Source organism: Lucilia sericata, unplaced genomic scaffold, assembly GCF_015586225.1.
Source record: "Lucilia sericata isolate MDLA Ls3-8-SP2 unplaced genomic scaffold, ASM1558622v1 Contig001493F_arrow, whole genome shotgun sequence".
Lineage (NCBI taxonomy): Eukaryota > Metazoa > Arthropoda > Insecta > Diptera > Calliphoridae > Lucilia > Lucilia sericata.
The window spans coordinates 66,086-75,027 of record NW_023995421.1 but is presented as its reverse complement, the minus strand read 5'-3'; positions in this window follow the sequence as shown (position 1 = coordinate 75,027).

Genomic DNA, 8,942 nt, shown 5'->3' with positions numbered 1-8,942 from the left:
TACACTACTATAGTGCGGAGGGTATTATGCTTTGTAAATATTGTTTATAACGAACAAAAATATTGGATCCACACCTATCTGAGGATGTTCCAATAGACTCAAAGTCTCCTTCTGATTTAATTTAATGATGTCTGTCCGTCCGTGAACTTTAACGGATGTTATCTCAGCAATTACAGATCAGATTTATAAAAAATTTTAAATATTGCATTAAGATTTAGGTGAAGATATCTCGAAGAAGATATGTCAAATGTTAAGCCTTTATTTTAAAGCTGACAGAAACGACTTTCAGATGGCATACGACATTTTATATATAAAATTGTCTTAGGGCTCTTTTAACGTCCCAAAAATGGAGTTTCTTTCAAATTTCAGGACACGATATCTCGAATCACAGTTGCAATAGATGCTCACCAAGTCATCTACACTCGATAACTCAAAATATGTTAAAGTTTATTTAATTTTAGTATTTGCAATCTTTAAAAAAGAAATGAGTATGTTTGGTTTTGTGGGCTTTTCATTTATGACATAAAAACCTCATATTTGCATTTTTCTTTTTAATTTATATATTTTATATTTTTTTCTAATAACAGTCACCTTTTTATATAATGTCTACTTTAAAAATCTAAAAAATGTTAGAGAAAATATAAACAAATTTCAAGAATTTTTAAAATAAACCAACATTTTTCAAAGATATTAAATCTTGTAAAAGAGCATTAGATTAAGGATAAGTAAAAATCATTTATATAATAAATTTTTAATAAACCTAGAATAATAATAAAAATGTTTAAATGGCGCCTAAATTATTAAACAATTTAAATTTTCTTTTGAAACCAGAAACAATTATAAAGCTAAAAATGAGCAATTTGTACGTTAATATGAAATTAAAATTTGTTTTTATAAATAAAACTGAGAAGCAAGAAATTTTAACAAAAAAATAAAATGCCCCAATTAAAGCCAGAAATCTACTCTTATTTGTAAATAATGTACCAAAAACAACAACATCATCATCAACATCTTCCGCTTACTACTATGAGCTGGAAAAAAATGTTTGTACACAAGTTTCAGATTCAATTAGTATAAGCTTATATTCATATTTATTAAGCTGAATCATTCCGTTAAAGCTCAAACAAATTACGTTCATAAAAATAGAGAAGAAAACAGAGAAACAAAAACCATCTACAGAAAATTTGAAGTTAAAAAGCAAAAAAAGGAACAAGTTAATGAATGAAAGACACTTCATAAATCCCCTTCAAAAATTAGTTGGTAGTACACGTACACTGAGAAAAATTTAAGCAAAACATTGTGAAAATTTTCAAAAATTTAAAAATTTTTTTATACAATATAAAAACAAAAGGAAACTTCAAAATTCTTAATTTTACACAAAAAATGTGTCTTTTGCTTTCGATTTATTTTTCTCAGTGTATTTTCAAATACAGTAAAATAGTTTTCATGTTGTTTTTGATCTAATGCGATGCTAAAGATGATAATTAAGATAATAAGTATATCTGAGATCGGATTCATTTTAAAAGCAATTAAGTAATGAATGCTACAAAAAATATAAATCATTTAAATTACTTTAAAGTATTTGTTTGTAAGTGCGTGTTTCTATTACACGAAATAATTATACCCTACGGCACCATAGTGGTACACAGAGGGAAAAAGAAATATACACGCCTGGTACCAAATTGATATTAAACTGTTTATAATTTTTCAATACCATCCGTTGTCAAAGTATATACATACGTACGACAACACTATGTAATGTTGACAACATTGCAACAATTCGTTGTCGAAATCTAAATTTTATACACATCCGTTGTCTAAAGGTTAACAAACGTGGTAAGCTCACTATTGACAAACAATCCGTTGCCAATAGTGAACTTACCACGTTTGTTAACATTTAGACAACGGATGTGTATGTTGCAATGTTGGCAACGTTGTGTTGCCTACATTACATAGTGTTGTCCTACGTATGTATATACATTGACAACGGATGTTATTGAAAAATTATAAACTCTTTGATGTCAATCCCTCTGTGTATAAGGCGTTTGTACTATTTTTTTTAACATGCTAAAACAATACCAGTCGGCTCAAAATCACGTTTGGAGACTAATTAACCATATCCATACATTTTAGTCCAAAGAATCTGTTTGACAATAAATTGCTATAAATAGACGGCTTTATGACTTAAACGACAACTTTTATTCCTTAGGGAACTCCAAAGTGACAAAATCCGCCGATATGCTAAAAACTAAAAGAGGTTCACCACCTGAAAGTTCATTGTGTCAACTTTAAAATAAAGGCTTAACATCTGACACATTTTCTGGTTTTGCGTTATATTCATGGTATTTATACCCTACACTACTATAGTTGGCAGGGTATTATGCTTTGTAAATATTGTTACTAACGAACAAAAAATTAAATCCACACCTATCTGAGAATGTTCTAATCGACTCACAACCTCTTTCTGATTTAATTTAAAGATGTCTGTCCGTCCGTCAACTTCAACGGATGATATCTTAGCAATTACAGCAGATTTTTAAACATTCAAAAGGTTTCTTTATAGGAAACAAATTAAAAATTGGAATATATGTATAAGTTTGTTGTATCAACATTTAGAAGAAGATATCTCAAAGAAGAAAGAAGATTCATATGTCAAATTTTTGGTCATTTTATAAATAAAGTTGTCTTGGCGCTGTAATTAAGTCTCAAATAGAGCGAACAATGGCGTTTTTCAAATTTCAGGACACGTTATCTCGAATCCCCGATGTGATGGATCTGAAGCCAGATTTTGATTCAGCGCAGTACAAAGTTACTTTACGTAGGTTCACAATCGGCTTTTAAGCAGATGTATGTTTACAGATCGGTTAATAACACGGGCCGACATAATTTGAAATGAAAATGGAAACTCTTTCGAGATATTATAACAGAACAAAGACAAATTTATTTATAAAATGTTGTATGCCAGTAAAAGTCTAATTAGGTCATTAAAATGAGACGTAAAAGGCTAAAAAGATTAAAAAATAAAAAAAGGAACAGAAAAGGCTAAAAAGATTAAAAATAAGACTAAACCTTCAAAATATGAAACAAACGAGTTTTACTTACTACTAAACTTTTTTTAAGGATCGGTTCATAATTGATCCCACCTCCATATAAGCTCACTATTAGAAATGATTTTAACCCTTTTAACTGGCTTAATAATAGCAGTATCCTTATTGTCGAAGTTATAAACAAGTTATATTGAAGCATAAATCACTTTAGTAAATTTTATGAGAATCGGTCCATAACACAACCGATGAAGTATACATTTCTAAAGAATATTCTGGCTGAAAAAACTCAACTTTTAAACAAGTTTGAGACGTTATAACTGCTTGAAGACAATTTAATTTATAAAATACTAGCTTTACCTAGTGTGCTTTGCTACCCTAAAAGCAGTATAAATAAAAAACCCACTTAACGATTTTGAAGATTCTAACTGCAATAGTTCTCTAGATTTACAATATGTTACATATTAGAGATGCCAAGCAAATTACTGAAAGTTCGCCAATTTCTATCATCTATGAAAAATTTGAGTAATATAATAGTTTCCAAGATATACGAAATTTTGTATTTAATTCATTTATGTAGTGCCAAGCCCCCAATTGAAAGCTCGCCCGTTATTCTCTAAATGTTCACATGAATGTCAGAGTTTTTTATGTAAAATTTTAAGATTCTAGCTCTAGTAGTTTCCAGATATACAATTATTCTATTTCATACATGTGGGGGCTTCAAGCTCCCCAGATGAAAGCCCGCCCCTTTTTTCTCCAAAATGTTTAGATGAATATTAAAGTAATTTGTGCAAAATTTCAAGAATCTAGTTCTATTAGTTTCCCAGATAAACGAAATTTTGTATTTAATTAATATGGGAGGTACCAAGTCCCCCATTGAAAGTCCGCCCGTTATACTCTAATTGTTCAGATGAATGTCAAAGTTCTGCAAGTAAAATTTGAAAATTTGATTCTAGCTTTAATAGTTTCTCAGATATACGAATTTTTTTATTTAATTAATATGGGGGCTCCAAGCCCCCCAGATGGAAGTCCGATCTTTTTCATCCAAAATGTTCAGACGAATATTTAAGATCTTAGTGCAAAAGTTGAAGAATTTAGTTCTATTAGTTTCCCAGATAAACGAATTTTTGCATTTAATTAATATGGGAGGTGCCGCTCCCCTCATGGTCCGCCAATTTATTTCCCAAAATGTTAAAGTTATTTGTGCAAAATTTTAAGATTCTAACTGTAATTGTTTCTAATAATTATTATATGGGAGGTGCCACGCCCCCTAATGCTAGTCCGCCTACTTTTTGTCCTAAATAATCATATTGACACTAAAGTGGCTCCGACAAAATTTGACTAACTGTTTCATTATCTCAAATATACGGATTTAATATTTTCTAATATGGGCGTGGCACCTCGCCCACTTGAAATTTCAAACTAATTTACTAACTAAACTAACTATTCCAGACATATAGGAATACGCTGTGAAAATTTCAAGAAAATCGGTTTAGCAGTTTTGTAGTCTATAACGTTCAAACATACAAACAAACACACATTCATTTTTATATATATAGATTGTATGATATCTGAAAGTTCATTCTGTCTGCCTTACAATAAAGGCTCAACATCTAACATATCTTCTCTCCTCTTCTAGATATCTTCTGCTAAAGTTTGAATTAACAATAACTTGACAAAACCTGAATTTTTCGAATATTTCGCTGATTCTGATTCGTTAAGTCGAAACAGAAAGTAGTTTTGCATCAATTGAAACATCGTCAGATAGGTGTAGATATACAAACATTATTTTAAGAAATTCGGAACACTTTTTATTTCAGTAGACCTCGGTCCATAATTTTATGTCAGATCTCAGCCATCCTAAATGATTATTAAATAAATCTCAAAAAACTTGGAATCGTTTTAATTTAAATTTATACATATTCAAAATTATTTCCACCTTCAATTCACGTGGACTATTATAAGTGATAAAATAATTTTATTATCTATAATTATCAATAATTTGTCTTAAATTTACAATAACTAGTAATTAACACCTGTCTATTAAATGAATCAAATGTATACGGTTCAATAAAGGTGTTAAATATTTAATATTTATATTATTATGTCTAGAGCATTAGGAGGTAAATTGTTTTTGAATTTAAAAATTTAGGGATCATACGGTATTAATAAGTTATTAATTAGTTACAGAATGTTCGCAAATAAACAAATTGAAAATGAACTGAAACCCCCATATTCATAAAGATATTACTCGTTTATTTTAGGTCTCCTAACAAAATTTCTATAATAAACCATCAACAACTTTATTAAGAATTTATGAATATGGGGGTAAGTAAGTCTTTAAATAATTTCTTGAAAAAAGCAAATGGCTCTTTGAACCCAATTTTAATGAATCTATAGTAGACAATCCCATTTAAACTTTATACTTAAATTGTTTATTTCATTTAGATTTGTTTATATTTACTCAGGTATCCCATAAATATTTATTTGTATGTCTGCCAATTTGCCTTCCAGGTATTTCAGTTCTCTTACATGTTTCTAAATATATTTAATTTACCTTTTTTCAAGATAATTTATAAATAATTAACACTCTTATAAACATGTTAATAATATCCAACTAATTGAAATGTAATACCAGCAATTTGCGAGATATTTTAAGTAAAACATGTCTGCACAACACACAACTCACCTGCAAAGAGAAAAAAGAAGATAAATTTAATTTAAGAAAATTTTTCATAACAAAGTAAAATAAATAAACGTTTTTATGAAATTGATTTGAGTAGTTTTTCACAAAAAAGTTCAAGTTTATAAAGATATCTTAAAAAATATTTCAAATACAAATATTATACTTTTTTTTTAGACATTAAAACTTAAACAACATTTTCCATTTATTTGAGTAAAAAGAAAAAAGTGATAAAAACCCATAAACACTGTATAGAAAATTGTGAATGAAAACAGACAGAAAATGTGCTTTTCATTTTATTTATAATTTTTTTTTGTAATGATTTTTTTATCATTTTATACAAAAGCATTTCCACAAAAGGATAAAAAACGGATGCACTTGACTTGATAGACGACCAAAATACAAAAAACCAAATGTATTTGTATGCAATACAATCATATAAAGTTTATATAAATACATACAATATATGGTAAGTACATATATGTATGTTTATTAGGGTGTTTGCTTTTACTGAAATCTTTGGGTTAAAGATCAGACTGTAATGTAATCGTAAAAAAATAAATTTAATTTTATAAGGATTTAATTTCATATTTTTTTTAAATGTAGCCGATAGAAGGTGTGGACCCAACATCAGGCGAAAACACGTTCTTGCTCTTTCCCTACCGATATTCCCTTCATCTAAAGACTCACTCCAATCCATTAATTAACCTCTTAAAGTCGCCCAACCACACTACTGAGATGATTCTGATATTTCAGCAACAACACCTAAGGACGTAATTTGTAGTTCGAAACACAGATCTATATTTAATTAGTCAGACTTATCTCAGTGGTCACAAGTGCCTACTGTGAGCATGTTTTAGAAAATCTCCGATTAATTAAAGATTAAGGTATTAACAATTCCGCCAACGTCTCAACCAACTCCTCCGCCACTTCAATCGTCATTCCGACATCTATACAGATACAACTCAGAATCCCTCTCATTCATCAGATATAAGTATCCGATGATACATCGCACTCTAACGCATACCCAATTTTTGCATTATCAGCTCAAATTCAAAATTTTATTAATCCACAGCCTTGCCCCGTGGTTTATATTTCACCGTGTATCGATCTTTTAACTAAGCACCCATTCCCGCGAATTTGGGTTTAAACAACAGCCACTACGAGAAGCCCGAAGGAACCTCAACCAACTGACCAGCCAAGACAAAGTCCTCTGGGCAACTGGCCACCCGTAGTACTAGATTATGTGGTGCTCTGGTTCGACCACATGTCAATTCATTCCAAGGAAAGGCCGAGTATATATTATAACATCACCAGTTTATAGTCCCGGCAGACTAGAGGTACCGGTAGCACCTCTTTACATTGGGATTGCATTACACCAAGACAGGGTCTTTCATCAAGGAAACATGTCCCGGTGGGACCTACCCTCAAAATCTGTCGATTTAAAGATGTCTATTCATCCGTACACTTCAACGGATGATATTTCCCGGACTACTCATGAGGGGAGCGGCATCTACCATATTAATTAAATACAAAAATTCGTTTATCTGGGAAACTAATGGAACTAAATTCTTCAAATTTTGCACGAAGAACTTAAATATTCATCTGAGCATTTTGGAGGAAAAAGAGCGGACTTTCATCTTGGGGGATTTGAATCCTCTATATGAATTGAATAGAAAAATTCGTATATCTAAGAAACTATTAGAGCTAGAATCTTAAAATTTTACTTAAAGAACTTTGCCATTCATCTGAACATTTAGAGTATAACGGGCGGACTTTCAATGGGGGAGTTGGCACTTCCCATATGAATCTATATATATAAAAATGAATGTGTGTTTGTATGTTTGATTGGACTTTATAGACTGCTAAACGGCTGGATCGATTTTCCTGAAATATTCATAGTATCTTCCTCTATGTCTGGAAGGAACTATAGGCTACAGTTTGTATTAGAATTTCAAGTAAGCGCTGTCCCACGCCCACATACAAAGTTAGTCTTAAAAGTCGCACTCAGAAACTGCAACAGCTAGAATCCTAAAACTTTTTAGGGACAACTTTCACATCATTAAATACAAAAATTCTTTTATCAGGGAAATTAATAGAACGAGATTCTTAAAAATTTTCACGAAGAACTTTTATATTCATCTAGACTTTAATCAAGGGGAGCTTGGCACCCTCATATGAATAAAATAGAAAAATTTGTATATCTGAGAAACTATTAGAGCTAGTATCTTCAAATTTTACATGAAAAACTTTGACATTAATGTGAGAAAAATGGGCGGACTTTCAATGGGGGATTGGTATCTCCCATATGAATTAAATACAAAATTTCGTATATCAGGAAACTATTAGATTATTCAAATTTTTCATGGGTTAATTTAAATTTTAATTAACGTTTAGGAACATTAGCGAACTTGCAATAATTTGTATGACATCTCATTTATACATCTATATAAAAAAAACGACTATAGTTATAATCTTCAAAATCGTTAAGTGGGGTTTTTATTTATATTGTTTTTAGGGTAGCAAAGCACACTGGATATAGCTAGTAATAACATATATATCACATATGTATAGTATTACCTAATCGTTAACTTTTTTAGAAAGTGAACTCATACCACTTTCAAAATTATCAGTTCATTCGTTATTTGAAGTAGTAATATTTGCAAGTATATTGAAAGCTTTAGCGTAATTATCAGAAAGGAATTTCATCTAGGGTCTATCTATGTTCAATTATACATAGATCAGTATGAAATTTAAACTGATTTTTCTAATCTGTGCAGAAATACCTATTCTATTCCTAAGGGATATTTGAAGTAGTAATATTTGCAAGTATATTGAAAGCTTTAGCGTAATTATCAGAAAAAAATTTCATCTAGGGTCTATCTATGTTCAATTATACATAGATCAGTATGAAATTTAAACTGATTTTTCTAATCTGTGCAGAAATACCTATTCTATTCCTAAGGGATATTTGAATCTAATATAGAAATTTTTTGCCCTGATTTAATAAAAATAAAATCAAAATACACCCTAATCTACATATATGTTTGTATAAAAAATAACCATTATCAAGTTTTACGGATATGGCCAGCACTTTTTCAATGTAATTGTTTTTGAATATTTCATGAATGTTGTAAATGGATAAAATATACACATTTTATTATAGACCACAAAAACAATACAAAATGTCAAAGAAGCTGGTCAAGGACGATGCG